Raw genomic sequence first — 15,446 nt, 5'->3', positions numbered from 1 at the left:
AAACACCCATCTACACTCTGTACATTACCTGCTCGGCGACGCCCCCGCCCCCGGCGCCCCTCCACCGGGACCACATCCTGCTCCTTCTTTAGCGCGGAATGCCTGTGAGCCGCATCTGGAGGGAGGGGTGCCTCCTACCCCAGCCTGGAGACGGGTATTGATAGCGATTTTCCTCTGGGGATGGTGGGGGGTGGGGGGGAAGGTGCTTATAGAATTAGCAAGTCAGGACGAGGGGCCCCGCAGAGAAACCTTCCATAAGATACCGCACTGCGGCTGCAGGCTGCGGCCCCTCGGCCCTCGGTGCCTGCCTCTGCGGGGGCGAAAAATGAGCGCTCCGAAGGATTCCTGAAAGGAAGTGCCAGCTATTTTAAACCGGAGAGCAAAAAAGCCTCCTTCAACAGACAGGATGGATGGACCGGACTTGATCCCGGGCTTCCAGGACTCTGCAGGGGCTTCGGGTCGACGTCCCAGCGGCAGTGTGGCTCTGTGTTTTATCACCAAGGGCGTCATCATTTATAGTAAAAAAGGAAGCATCACAAGTTCTGTGAGAGACAGGGATGGTGTTCAGTCTGCAGTTCAGAGTCAGGTTTGCCAATGGCCACTCTCAACATGCCCATCTTTTTTTGATGTTTAAAATTTTTCTTTTTTTTTTCACATTTTAAAATAACTTAATTTTTTTTAATCGGAAGATAATTGTTTTACAATGTCTTGTCTGTTCCTGCTGTACAAGGAAGGGCATGAGTTGTATGTGTTCATACACCCCCTCCCTCTAGAGCCTCCCTTCCCCTTCCCATCCCATCCCTCAGGTCATCACAGAGTGCAGAGCTGAGCTCCCTGTGCTGTTCAGCAGCTTCCCACTAGCTATCTGCTTTACACGTGGTAGTGTAAATATACTCTCAATTCGCCCCCACCCCCCCGCCCCCGTGTCCAAAAGTCCTTTCTCTATGCCTGTGTCTCCATTCCTGCCCTGCAAATAGGTTCTTCAGCATCATTTTTCTCGATTCCATATATATGCGTTCTAATACAAATTTTGTTTTTCTCTTCCTGGCTTATGCAACTCTGTATAACAGGCTCTAGGTTCATCCACCTCCGTTACAAGATCTTTTTACATATTCCCAATGGAATACAAACTGATGCAAGGTTCAAAAATTACGAAGGAGAGCAGCACAGGTCCGACTGCCACGGCGCTGACACCAGGGGACAGAGCTGGCCTGGCACCTGTGCTCACCTGCTCCTTGGTACCTGATGCTTTTCTCAGCTGCTCTGGAGACTGGGAGCTGGCTCACCGCATCTGCACTGCTGCCGGACTCTCAGCTCTGTGTGCTAATTCACTCAGTCGTGTCTGACTCTCTGCGACCCCATGGCCTGTAGCCTGCCAGGCTCCTCTGTCCGTGGGATTCTCCAGGCAAGAGTACTAGAGCAGGTTGCCATGCCCTCCTCCAGGGGATCTTCCCGACCCAAGGACTGAACCCACATCTCCGTGTCAAAGGCCGTCTCCCACGTCGCAGGTGGATTCTTTACCAACTGAGCCACCAGGGTCTTGCCTTAGCTATGACTTGCTGTCTAGAAGGAGTGCAGAGAAGAACGTGGACAGACGCAACAGTCTCGTGTTGATGTGATGATGGGCAGGGTGTTGGCTAAAGAATTCCCAGGTCCTCTTCACCTGCTTTGAGCAAGGGTTTGATGGAAGCTGACGAGCAGAAGATACAGCAAGACAGGGAGGGTGCTCCTGGGTCTTGGACCTCAGATCTGTATCTTTATATCTACATGGACATCTATGTCTATTTCTATATCTATTTTTACATCTATAATTATATCCATATGTTTTCCCAGAAACCCAGCTTTGTGAAGACCCATGGATGCTTCTGAGTGCCAAATGAATGCTCACCTCATCCTAACTGGAATTAGCAACTCACAGCTGCCCTGGTCATCATGTGTTTGGGTGGTGTGGTGAGGAGGTCCGCCCATTCTCGGCCCCAGGCTGGTGAGTATTCTCCAGATCGCCTTCTCCCCACCTTCCTATATCTTTTCTGCCTTTCCCCTCCCCACAGGATTTTTTCAGAAACCAATTGATTCATCAAGTTGCCCTGGTGGAGAATCTGGATCTGAGCCCCCGGCTCTCCGCCTACGGCCAGAGCCCTGAAACCTCCACCAGGGTTCCTGGAAACCCTGTGGGTTCACAAAGAAAGGAATGAATGATGCTGTGAAGGCAGAGGTGCTTGGAGGTGGTCTCCTGGGGGAGGTGCGGTCCTATGGTAGCCTCTGCCTGGGAAAGGGGATCGAAGCTCTTGGGGACCCAGTGCAGGAGGCTCACCTTCCCTCTGTCTTTTGGCGGCAGGAGCCTGCTCGGCCACCCAGTGGAGTGTCTGCAGGGCTCTGAGACGGAGACCATGCTTCTCAGAGCAAGCCCTTCCCTCCGTCGCTCCCAGAAGCAGAGGTGGCCTTCATTCCACTGGGTCCAGCTGTACCGCACGCACCTGTGTGTTCTGAATTGAAGGATATCCGTCCACCTGCACCAGCAGGACAGGAAGGAAGGGGGCAGGAAAGATGCTCTGGCTTTGGGGTCAATTCCTCAGTTCCAGTCCTGCCTCTGCCCTTTCCTGATAGTGTGACCTCAGCTAAGCCGCTTGGGCCCCTGAAGTTCCAGTTTCCGGTTTGTAGGACACGGCCGACACTCTGGGAGTGGCCGTCAGGACCCAGGAAGGTTGTTTTATGCTCCTCCGTGCAGCGCCTGGGTCCTGTGACACACAGCACGTGGGTCTGATACACTCAGTGGCAGGTGATGTTTATGCCACATGTGTACGCTTCCTCGTGTGGGTGGCTGTTCACCTCCCCTTCGCCGCATCTTCCCGTGTTCAGGGCCCCGCTTGTCTGCCCCATGAGCCCTCCCTCAGCCGCCTCCCCGGCAGACCACGATGGTTTCTTCTCTTCTGTGGTCAGTTAGTCCATTTCACTGCACCCCACAAGCTCCCTGTGAGCTTGGACTCTGTGAGTTTCCTGCCCGCGAATATTGCGTCACCAAGAGAGCAGGTGGTGGTTTAAGATGATGGCACAGATGCAGACTAGAGACACGTTTCCGGGTTCACATAGTAAGTTACTGGGAACTCCTAGGGACAAGAGCCCTCCCCAGACTCCCCTTCCTTTGAGAGTTCTGGCCGGCGCTGGCCAAAGATTTAGCGAATAAAATAACAGGACTCCCAGTTACCTTGAACTGCAGATCAACAACAGACACTTTCTTAGTATAAGCATGTCTCAGATACTGTGTGGGATACACTTAGGCTAAAAAAATTGTCCACTTACTATTTTTTTTTTTAATTTTTGTTGGGATATAGTTGCTTTACCAAGATTGTGTTAGTTTCTGCTGTACAGCAAAGTGAATCAGCCAGGTGTGTACATATATCCCCTCTTTTTTGGATTTCCTTCCCATTTAGGTCCCCACAGAGCACTGAGTTCCCTGTGCTACACACTAGGTTCTCATCTTATCTGTTTGACACAGAGTAGTGTGTATATGTGTATACACACCAATCCCAATCTTCCAATTCATCTCATCCCTCCTTCCCACCTTGGTGTCCACAGGGTTGTTCTCTATGTCTGTGTCTCTTTCTGCTTTTCAAATAGATTCATCTGTACTGTTTTCTAGAGTCTGCATATATGCATTAATGTATGGTATTTGTTTTTCTCCTTCTGACTTACTGCACTCTGTGTGACAACCTCTAGGTCCATCCACCTCTCTGCAAATGGCAGAATTTTGTTCCTTTTTATGCCTGAGTCATATTCCATTGTATGTATGTGTCATGGCCACTTACTCGCAATGTGACTTTATTTTGTTGTATGAAAAATGGGTCCAAAATTCCTCCTAGAGTTGTTGAATTAAGTGAGACCTTATATATAGACTCTTTGAAATTTGCTTAACCTTGAACTTTGCTGCTTTGTTCCTGTTGTTCAGTAGCTAAGTCATGTCCAGATCTTTGCAACTCCATGGACTGCAACACACCAGGCTTCCATGTCCTTCACTATCTCCTGGAGTATGCTTAAACTCATGTCCATTGTCTCAGTGATGCCATCCAACCACCTCATCCTCTGTCATCCCCTTCTCCTCCTGCCCTCAATCTTTCCCGGCATCGGAGTCTTTTCCAATGAGTCAGCTCTTCATATCAGGTGGCCAAAGTATTAGATCTTCAGCATCAGCATCAGTCTTTCCAATGAATATTCAGGGTTGATTTCCTTTAGATTTGACTGGTTTCATCTCCTTGCCATCCAAGGGGCTCTCAAGAGTCTTCTCCAGCACCACAATTTGAAAGCATCAGTTCTTCAGTGTTCACCCTTCTTTGTGGTCCAACTCTCACATTCGTACATGACTCCCGGAAAAACTATAGCTTTGACTAGATGGACCTTTGTTGGCAAAGTAATGTCTCTGCTTTTTAATATGCTGTCTAGGTTGGTCATAGTTTTTCTTCCAAAGAGCAAGCGTCTTTTTATTTCGTGGCTGCAGTCACCATCTGCAGTGATTTTGGAGGCCAAGAAAATAAAGTCTGTCACTGTTTCCATTGTTTCCCCGTCTGTTTGCCTTGAAATGATGGGACTGGATGCCATGATCTTTGTTTTTTGAACGCTGAGTTTTAATCCAGCTTTTTCACTCTCCTTTTTTACCCTATTCAAGAGGCCCTTTAGTTCCTCTTTGCTTTCTGCCATAAGGGTGGTGTCATCTACATATCTGAAGTTGTTGCTATTTCTCCTGGCAATCTTGATTTCAGCTTGTGAGTCATCCAGCCCAGCATTTCACGCGATGTACTCTGCACATAAGTTAAATAAGCAGGGTGACAATATACAGCCTTGATGTATTCCTTTCCAATTTTGAACCAGTCCATTGGTCCATGTCTGGTTCTAATTGTTGCTGCTTAAGTGTTAGTTATTATTATGATTTCCGCTTATAAAGTTTTTCTTTATACGTTAATTTCTTCTTTCTGAACCTCCGTTTTCTCATCTGCAGTTGTAATAAACCTGTCCTCCTTGGCTGTGGGAGTTATTGTGTGTGCAGGGCTGCTGTGCAGTACACACTCAGTCCTGGCCGCAATTGTTATCAACTCCTGGGGGCAGGAGTCCTCCCCAGACTCCCATTCCTTCGAGAGTTCTGGCCGGCGCTGGTCAAAGATTTAGCAAATAAAATAACAGGACTCCCAGTCAACTTGAATTCCAGATCAACAACAAATACTTTCTTAGTATAAGCATGTCTCAGATACTGCATAGGATACATTTAAGCTAAAAAAATTGTCCAGTTTTTTTGGTGTGTGTGTCCAGTTTAGCTCAGAAAACCAAGATCATGGCATCTGGTTCCATCACTTAATGGCAAATAGATGGGGAAACAGTGGAAACAGTGGCTGACTTTATTTTGGGGAGGCTCCAAAATCACTGCAGATGGTGACTGCAGCCATGGATTTTAAAAGATGCTTACTCCTTGGAAAAAAAGTTATGACCAACCTGCTACTGCTGCTGCTAAGTCGTTTCAGTCGTGTCCAGCTCTGTGCCACCCCAGAGACGGCAGCCCACCAGGCTCTCCCGTCCCTGGGATTCTCCAGTCAAGAACATTGGAGTGGATTTCCATTTCCTTCTCCAATGCATGAAAGTGAAAAGTGAAAGTGAAGTCGTGTCTGACTCCTAGCAACCCCATAGACTGCAGCCTACCAGGCTCCTCCGTCCATGGGATTTGCCAGGCATGAGTACTGGAGTAGGGTGCCATTGCCTTCTCCAATGACCAACCTAGACAGCATATTAAAAAACAGAGACATTACTTTGCCAACAAAGGTCCATCTAGTCAAGGCTATGATTTTTCCAGTGGTCATGTATGGATGTGAGAGTTGGACTATAAAGAAAGCTGAGTGCCAAAGAATTGATGCTTTTGGACTGTGGTGTTGGAGAAGACTCTTGAGAGTCCCTTGGACTGCAAGGAGATCCAACCAGTCCATCCTAAAGGAGATCAGTCCTGAATATTCATTGGAAGGACTGAGGAAGCTGAAACTCCAATACTTTGGCTACCTGGTGCGAAGAACTGACTCATTGGAAAAGACCCTCATGCTGGGAAAGATTGAAGGCAGGAGGAGAAGGGGATGACAGAGGATGAGGTGGTTGGATGGCATCACCAACTCAATGGACATGAGTTTGAGTAAGCTCTGGGAGTTGGTGATGGACAGGGAGGCCTGGCGTGCTGTGGTCCATGGGGTTGCAAAGAGTCGGACACGACTGAGCGACTGAACTGAACTGAACCATCCAGTTTTGATGTGCAATTCAAATTGAATGGGAAATTCTGCATTTTATTCGGCAATCCTGCCTGAAGAACTCATGTTGGGTCTCAGAAGCAGTTGCGGCCAGAGGTGGCAGGGGACAGCACAGAGGTGCCCACGGGTTCCCTCTTATTCTCAGCTCTGCACGGGCTCTCTCCCTGCTGCTGGCTCTGCTGAGAGCTTCCTGGTCACAAGCTCCCCCTTGGTGGTCCCCCCTGGCAGCTGGACAGGTTGGTGCCCCCAAGTGAGGCTTCCAGCCCTTCCCACCTGGTGTTAGGTGAATTCTCACTGTGACCCACAGTGCCCCTGTCGGCCTCCCCAGCTCCCCAGAAAACACACCTGACTTTGGCAGCCCAGTGGCATCTGCATGGTACCTAAACTCCTCGTCTGTTCTCTGACCTTCAGGATCCCTTTCCTGGGGGAAGGAAACAAACTCTATCGCATTGGGAGGAACTCCAATAACTCCCTCCCCTCCGCTTGGTGTGAAGAGTAGCCCCATCAGAGACCGTTCTCTGGGGATGCTTGCAACTTGACCTCCTTTCAACAGCATCTTGGCGATGGGTGCAAAACATAACTTCTGCCCTAGTCCCAGCGCCCACCATCACTGATGAGCCCCCAGCCCCATTTGTGCTGACCCCCTACCGTCCCCCGCACAGCAGCAGAGCAAACCTTTAAAGACAGGATTCCTCACTCAAAACACTCTCGCGTCTCCCCTCCTCATGCAGAATAAAACCTCCGAGTCCTTCCCCTGCTTTCAGGGCCCTAGGTGGTGTGGCCACGGCGGCTCCCTGACCCCTTTCCCACCCCTGACTGTCCCTGGTTCAGACTCACGGGTCCCCTCTCTGCCCTTTGGATACATCCCAGTCCCATCCGGCTTTGCACTTGCCAGCTGGTCTTCCCAGATGAAACCTTCCTTCCCACCACCCCCAGGTAAAGGGGTGCTCACCCCCTCACTTCTTGACGGCTTCATCCAAATGTCTGCTCATCTTGCCTAACTTTTCCCTCTTAGCCCCAGATTCTGTGTGGACTGCCGCCCGGCCCTCATCACACAGGGTGCTCTCAGGTTGTGACCTCTCAGCAGGTAGGTGCGGAGGGAATACATCACTCAGTGGTGGCCGGGTGGGGGAGGCGGAGGGGCTGGCCTGGGCGGGCTCCAGTGACCGCGCCCATGAAACACGTGGTGAGGTCTCCCGTGGCTGGAGGAAATCACGTGGGGGTGAACCAAGTGTCTGAAAGTTTCTGCCACACCCCTCGTGTGTGCTGGTCGGGCTCATTTTACACCTGCTCATTCCTCCTCCTCCTTTGTCGCCAAGAGTATCTATTGGTCACAGAGCACCCTGGGGCCTTTAAAAAGAAAGCTTTGCCCTCCAGTAGCAGGAATGATGGAAGGTTTAGCTTGGTGGCCTTGGCTGTCAAGGGGGTTCCCTATCCTTAGGTCATTCTGGCCAGTGTGAGCCCCACAGCTGTTCCCGGAGGTTGAAGGGGTGCATATTCTGTCCATTCTGCAATGAGTTAGAAACCCAAGGTGATGGCAATTTAGTCATTGAGGCTGTCCGACTCTTACCATCCCACTGACTATAGCCCACCAGGCTCCTTTCTCCATGGCAGGCAAGAATACTGGAGTGGGTTGCCATTTCTTTCTCTGGAGAAACTCATGGTATGCAGACTTAAACACTTTCCCCTAATCTCACAACCTGTTGGATGGTAGAGATGATGCAAACCCATTGTTTCTTCCTTGTTTTTAATTAAGAAATGAAGAGATGTCTAAGATAAAATGCTAAGATGGAAACAGTCCATAATTCCTCTCCTCCAGCACAGCTCTTTTTGTTTCCACACCAGGACTTGCTCGGGTGACAGGCATCTCACTCAATTGTACTAAGAAGTATGACTCACCATGGTTAGAACTATTTTGTCTTTCAATAATCATTTTTAGTGACTGCATAGTAGTCCAACAAATAAAAATGTCAAATAATGTGCCTTTAAGTTATTCCTGTATATTTTTAGATGATCTTTTTAAAATTAGTTTAATTGGAGGATAATTTTACAACACTGTGATGGTTTTTGCCATGCGTCCACATGTCAGCCACGAGTGCACCTGTGTCCCCCCAGCCTGAACCCTCCTGCCACCTCCCTCCCCATAGATGACCTTTGAAATAGGGTCTTTACTTAAATAGACATCTTCAGGTTAACCTGAGGTCCTTGAGGAGGGTGCTAATCTAATGACTGGAGTCTTTAGAAGGAGAGAAAATACGGCAGAGGCAGAAACTGGAGAGATGGGCCTGCGAGCCAAGGAGCAGCAGCACCTTCCAGAAGCCAGGAGAGGCCTAGAGCCTTCAGAAAGAACAAGAGCCTGTGACTCCTTGATCCACGCTCCGGCCCCTAGACATTGAGAGAAGACGTTTCCTGTAGCCGGGAGCGCTTGCTGAGGGTCGCCCCAGGGAGTCGACACGGGCTCTGAATCTGAGGTTCCGTCACGGGCTCCCCATGGCCACCGCATCCTATGACCGTGTCCTGCTGGGCTGGCCCAGGTCCGGGCACCCTGGGAAGAGGCAGGAGCGGTGGGTCAGCCTCCAGTGGGCTCCACGGGGCATGGGCCCCGGCTTCTCCAGGGCTGGCCACTCTGAGGACTGGGCTCCTCAAGGCCCGCTGGGGTGACCGCAGGGCCAGCCTCATGTCACTCGTCTGGGTTTGGCTGTGTGTCCTCAGCACGGGGGTCCGGAGCCGAGCCTGTGGGCTGGGACACGGGTATGTGGCTCCGCTCGGGTTTCCTTCTTCTTCCAGCATCTTGAAAATGGCTTTTTAGAGGCTTTTTTCTTGCAGGCATGATGGGTGGGGAGGTAGGGTGGGAGCTCTGGGCGGGGTCTTGACTCAGCCTCCCATCTGTTTGGTGACCCAGCCTCAGTGTAACCCGGCCACTGGCCCAGCCCCCTCCCCAGGGTGGAGAAAGATGGGGAGCGGGCCACTGGAGGTGGGTGAGTGTGTGAGCTTCCAGGGCAGCTCCTGAGAGCTTGCGGGTCCCGTCCTCAGCATCACTTTTTTATTGGTTGTGGCGGGTCTTCATTGTGCGAGGGCTTTCTCTAGTTGCTGTGAGCAGAAACCTCACGGGCTGCTCACGCAGCGGCCTCTCACGTGGAGCATAAGCTCAGGAGTTGCTGATGCTCAGGAGATGCTCAGACTTAGTTTCTCCATGGCACATGGGATCTCCTCAGATCGGGGCTCGAAGCCCACGTCCCCTGCATTGGCAGGCGGATTCTTAACCACTGGACCACAAAGAAAGTACCCCCACGATCAACTCTTTGATTCTACAGTTGGCACACATTTCCAAGTGAGTGTCCGGTCACTGCCTGAACCCATGAGGAAGTGGAGGCAGAGAGGTGTGTCGCACGAGTCTCCAGCCCTCCCTGGTGCCCTGTTCGGGACAGAGGAGCCCCAGTGTGTGTGATTAACGACAGTCACTGTGACTGTGACATCTCCTGTGGCCACTGAAGGAGCCGGTCCAGTGTGGGAGGCGCTGGACACTGCCTTTCCCCAGGGGTCCATGCACGTGGCTGGAGACAGCTCCAGGGCCGCCCCCTGAGGCGGGGTGGGGGCTTCCCCTGTGCCACTGCTTCCAGAAGCCTGAGCTGACCTGGGGACGCCATGTGTAGGGCTGCAGACAGGGCGCAGATGGCCCCGGAGGAGGACAGCCCTTGTGGTCAGGTGCTGGAGATCATGGCTGGAGGGGAGGGACCACTGGGCAGTGAGCCAGGTGTGGGGGGTGGAGCACGTAGGGGAGGGGTTGAGTCCAGGGGCCTGGCCACCCCCCACCCAGGGCAGGATACTAGCCTCCAACCCTCATCTGCCCTCCAAATGTGAAGGCTCTGGCCAGCTGGACTGAGGCCCTGTGGGTGCAAAGCTTGTGTTCACTCGGCTTTGGAGCCTCCCACAAAGGACAGCCAGGAGCTGCTGACAGATGACTTGGAAAGTAGACGGGAGATGTGAGTTTTTCAGGGACAGCTCCCTGGGTGGGGAAGATCCCCTGGAAAAGGGAGTGGCTTGCTGCTGCTGCTGCTGCTAAGTCTCTTCAGTCGTGTCCGACTCTGTGTGACCCCATAGACGGCAGCCTGCCAGGCTCCCCCGTCCCTGGGATTCTCCAGGCAAGAACACGGGAGTGGGTTGCCATTTCCTTGCTCCAGTATTCTTGCCTGGAGAACTCCATGGATGGAGGAGCCCGGTGGGCTATAGTCCATGGGGTCACAAAGAATCTGACAAGACTGAGGGCCTAACACTTCATGGTTTCTCCAGTAGTCATGTAACATGGATGTGAGAGTTGAACCTTAAAGAAGGCTGAGTGCCGAAGAATTAATGCTTTTCAATTGTGGCGCTGGAGAAGACTCTTGAGAGTCCCTTGGACTGCAAGGAAATCCAACCGGTCCATCCTAAAGGAATCAACCCTGAATCTTCATTGGAAGGATGGATGCTGAAGCTCCAATACTTTGGCCATCTGACGTGAAGAGCTAACTCATTGGAAAAGACCCTGATGCTGGGAAAGATTGAAGGCGGGAGGAGGAGGGGACGACAGAGGATGAGATGGCTGGATGGCATCACTGACTCGATGGACATGAGTTTGAGCAAGCTCCGAGTGTGGTGATGGACAGGGAGGCCTGGCGTGCTGCATCCATGGGGTCTCGAAGAGTCAGACACAACTGAGCGGCTGAACAACAGCTAGAACCGGAAGCCTGCTCGGCCCTGAGGCGGTCTTCCCTGCTGCTCTGTCCCTTCCCTTCCTTCCTCTTCCCCAGGCTCCCTGCCCACTTGTCCTCTGCAGGGTGGGCGGTCCCCTCTCTGCTCCCTCCTCACTGCAGTGTGTGTTCAGGGCTTCCTTCTGGATGCAGAGCCCTGACCCCACCTCCCGTCCCAAGGCCTGCTCAGCGGGATGAACCGACTGCTCTGGGGGTGCTGGGCAAGCTGGTGTTCCCCATCCAGGGCGCCCTTCCAGCAGCCCCTTCCAGCTCACCCTGCCTGCCTCCAGCCCCAAGCTCCCTGGCAGGTCTTGGGAGAACTGTCCTCCTACTAAAAACTGCGTTTAACGCCCAGCTTCATGAAGATGGGACTTCCGAGCAGGGCCTGCTCTGTGTCCTTGTTCCTTGAAAATAGAGTGCTGCAGAAAGCGGACACAGAGCAGGCCCTGCTCGGAGCGTCCTGTATCTACGAGGGCTCACCCACTTGCCTGGACCACCCTGCAGAGTCCCAAACTGCAGACAGGCCAAGCTGCAGCTCTGGCCCCTCGGGGCACCGCATCCCTAATACTGGAGCCAGAATTTCCATGGTGGCTGCAGAGACAGGCAGCCTGGCTCATCGGCAGTGGCCAGGTGGCCTGAACATCTGGGAGCAGAGCCAAAGGTGATCACGGGGTGTCAGCTCTCCTTCCGGGGTGTGGGAGGTTGTTGGTGGGGGCGAGCCCTCCCACCCCGCCCCTCCCGGGGGATGTCAGCTTTACCCAGGACACCTGCCCTGCTGCAGTGTGGCTTAGGGCGAGGATGTTAAAGTCCCAGAGGTGACATTTACAAGATGCTGTGAACCTTTCGCCCCGCAGTTGAAGGGCAGGAGGGGGCAGCTGCTGCTGACAGCAGGAAGCGACACCTCCGGGTTGGCAGGGGAAGGGTTTCGCCAAGCACTTGCTATGTCTTTGATGTCAGCTGTCCTTTCCTCTCTCCCCGACCGCTGGACAGCTCGGGGTTGTGGAGGGCTTAGGGAAGGCAGAGGCGAGCATCCGTTTCCAGGAAGGCAGCCTCGGCGAAGGTCAAATCACGCAGGCTGAACAGGGACAGAGGGCTCCTTAGCTCCTCCCGCAGGGCCCTGCTCCAAGCCCCGAGATGTGGCTCCAAGCCTCATCTCCAACCCTTGTGGCCACTTCCAGCCTCTCCAGGTGAATTCCAGCCTCTCCACGTGAATTCCAGCCTCTCCATGTGAATTCCAGCCACATGGCAGCTTCAGCAAGAGGCCCACCCTGGGGTCATGCTTAACAAATCCACGGCAGAGGGAAGGAACTGGGTGGCTATGTTACTGCACAGAGAGGGTTGAACAAGAAGAATCTGAGATGCATTTACGGAGTTCAGGAGCGTGATTTAAAACAGAAGAACAGGTCTTTAAGAAATGTAATTTTTCCAAAGTTGAAAGGATCTTAAAAGTAACATTGCTTTTTTTTTTTCTTTTTTCTTATTTTAGAAGATTATTATATAAAATCTAGAAGTGACAGTGAAGTTTTGGGATAAAGCCAAAAATCTCATTTTGAATTCTACCAGAAACTGATAACCAACCCTTAGTAAGCTTATGGTCTAGTCTTGATCAACAAACAAACATACAGACACATAAACAGACACCCCTTCGCACACATATGAGACCATCCTGCACATACAGGATGCAGCCTCTTCTTTCCCTGTAAAATTCCACCACCTGCATTTTTGCCAGTGTCTTTGAAACATACAGGCTGCACCGGGGGGTCTTTGTTGCGATGTGTGGCCTTCTCTTCCTGCGGTGCGCAGGCTCCTGTCACATTGGCTTGGTAGTCGTGGCTACAAGCGTAGTTGCCCCACGGCACATGGACTCTTGGTTCCCTGATCCGGGGTTGAACCCGTGTCCCCTGCACTGGAAGCACAGTTCTTTTTATGCCTAATTTTCTGTTTTGTTTGTCTCTGGCCGAGCTGGGTCTGCATTGCTGTGGACGGCTTTCTCTAGTGGTGGCGAGCAGCGGCTCCTCTTTGTTGTGGGGCATGTGTGTCTCGCTGCAGCGACTTCTCTCATCCTGGAGCACAGGCTGTAGGGCACACGGGCTCCCCTAGATGCTGTGCCGCCTGGGCTCGATCGTTGCAGTTCCCACGCTCTAGAGCTCAGGCTTAGTTGTTGGGGTGTATAGGCTTAGCTGCTCTGGGGCCTGTGGGATCTTCCCAGACCAGGGATTGAACCCGTGTCTCCTGCATTGGCAGGCAGATTCTTGACCCCTGAGCTACCAGGGAAGTCTCCCCGAGTATCTTTGAAAAATGTGAATTTTTGACAGCTACCTTCTGCTCAACGGAAAGCCTAAGGCAAATTTGGAAATTTTGATTTGAATAAATTGAAACATACAAGTATGTCTTACGAGACAGAATGAGAAAGATGCCACTCGGCACTTCAGTTTTCCCCACCTGTATGCAGGTCAGGAAGCAACAGTTAGAACTGGACATGGAACAACAGACTGGTTCCAAATAGGAAAAGGAGTACATCAAGGCTGTATATTGTCACCCTGCTTATTTAACTTATATGCAGAGTACATCACGAAAAACACTGGGCTGGATGAAGCACAGGCTGGAATCAAGATTGCTGGGAGAAATACCAATAACCTCAGATATGCAGATGACACCACCCTTATGGCAGAAAGTGAAGAGGAACTAAAAAGCCTCTTGATGAAAGTGAAAGAGGAGAGTGAAAAAGTTGGCTTAAAGCTCAACAATTCAGAAAACGAAGATCATGGCATCTGGTCCCATCACTTCATGGCAAATAGATGGGGAAACAGTGTCAGACTTTATTTTTTGGGGCTCCCAAATCACTGCAGATGGTGACTACAGCCATGAAATTAAAAGACGCTTACTCCTTGAAAGGAAAGTTATGACCAACCTAGATAGCATATTCAAAAGCAGAGACATTACTTTGCCAACAAAGGTCCATCTGGTCAAGGCTATGGTTTTTCCAGTGGTCATGTATGGATGTGAGAGTTGGACTGTGAAGAAAGTTGAGCGCCAAAGAATTGGTGCATTTCAACTGTGGTGTTGGAGAAGACTCTAGAGAGTCCTTTGGACTGCAAGGAGATCCAACCAGTCCATTCTGAAGGAGATCAGCCCTGGGATTTCTTTGGAAGGAATGATGCTAAAGCTGAAACTCCGGAACTTTGGCCACCTCATGGGAAGAGTTGACTCATTGAAAAAGACTCTGATGCTGGGAGGGATTGGGGGCAGGAGGAGAAGGGGACGACAGAGGATGAGATGGCTGGATGGCATCACTGACTCGATTGACGTGAGTCTGAGTGAACTCTGGGAGTTGGTGATGGACAGAGAGGCCTGACGTGCTGGGATTCATGGGGTTGCAAAGCTTCGGACACGACTGAGTGACTGAACTGAACTGAAAGTGGGACAACATGGCCTTAGTTCAGGCAGCTGGTGTGGCATTTAATTAACATTTAGGAAGGGCCTGGCAATTCACGGGTAAAGGATTGCTACTTAAGATTTTGTGTCACTGTCCATAATTATTATAATTTTCTCATTACAGGCAATTAGCATATCTCAGGACAACAGAGAGGAATTTATTTGGGAGCTGATCTGCACCTTGGTCTCACTTGAGCTGGCGATGGAGGTTCAGAAGACTCGTGATTTTCTTCCGGGCTGGAGAGACAAGGATCGGCCAGGAGGCATCAGCCCTAAATGGGTGGGGGTTACTGCTGACAGAGAGCAGGGGAGGAAAACCCCACCCCCTTCCACTTGTGTATATACACACACACGCACACACACACACATGTGCAAGCATGCGCACAGCATGGGAAGTGGGTGCAGAAAGCCCCCCACCATTCCACTTTGCTGTTCTGATTTTTGTCTCCTAGAAGACATAGATAATTCACCAGGATTTTCATCCTAAGCCTTTAGAGGCCAAAGGTACATTGGTTCACTTATCCTTTGCACAAATTTTCCTAATGACCCATGAGCTATGATATGGTGGTGACTTTGAGTGCTTCAAAATTTCTCAGACATGACGACTGAGGCTTCTTACCATCCCCATGGAATGAGAAATAAGAGGTAGAAAAAAGCATTTAGTGACCAGTGTATTGAACATACCTTTGCCAAAGTTTGTAGAAATGTTTAAAGTTCATCTCCTAAGAGATTATGACTGTATTTCACCCTCAAATCCAGACACAGGTTCTGACCAAGGCCCGTTTTCCTGGTCTGAGAAGACAATTATATACAAGCCAAGGGGTTGGAACATTTACAGTGGACACTAACTTGGAAAGTCCAGGCCATGTGGTCACCTTGCACTTGTAAGCAATGTCTATAGTCCTCGGAATGTCTTAATAGCCTAGCTGGATTTTCAGAGTGTTCGGGATCTTGTAGATTGCCTGATGTCAATTTCAGAAATACCAGGCTTCCCTGGTGGCTCAATTGGTAA

General features: G+C 51.1%; 1 long non-coding RNA gene across 1 annotated transcript; it reads left to right on the top strand.

Annotated features, from left to right (window-relative positions):
• The first annotated feature begins 1,091 nt into the window (after positions 1-1,091).
• On the top strand, positions 1,092-15,092 carry LOC139180222 (uncharacterized). Its single transcript, XR_011564565.1, has 3 exons — positions 1,092-1,984; positions 7,288-7,359; positions 14,559-15,092. It is a non-coding gene; the product is annotated as an uncharacterized lncRNA (long non-coding RNA).
• The last annotated feature ends 354 nt before the right edge of the window (positions 15,093-15,446 follow it).

The sequence above is a fragment of the Bos indicus genome, chromosome 1 (assembly GCF_029378745.1).
Source record: "Bos indicus isolate NIAB-ARS_2022 breed Sahiwal x Tharparkar chromosome 1, NIAB-ARS_B.indTharparkar_mat_pri_1.0, whole genome shotgun sequence".
NCBI classification, from domain to species: Eukaryota; Metazoa; Chordata; class Mammalia; order Artiodactyla; family Bovidae; genus Bos; species Bos indicus.
Note: the sequence above shows the minus strand (reverse complement) of the source record. Positions and strands in the feature narration are given on the sequence as shown.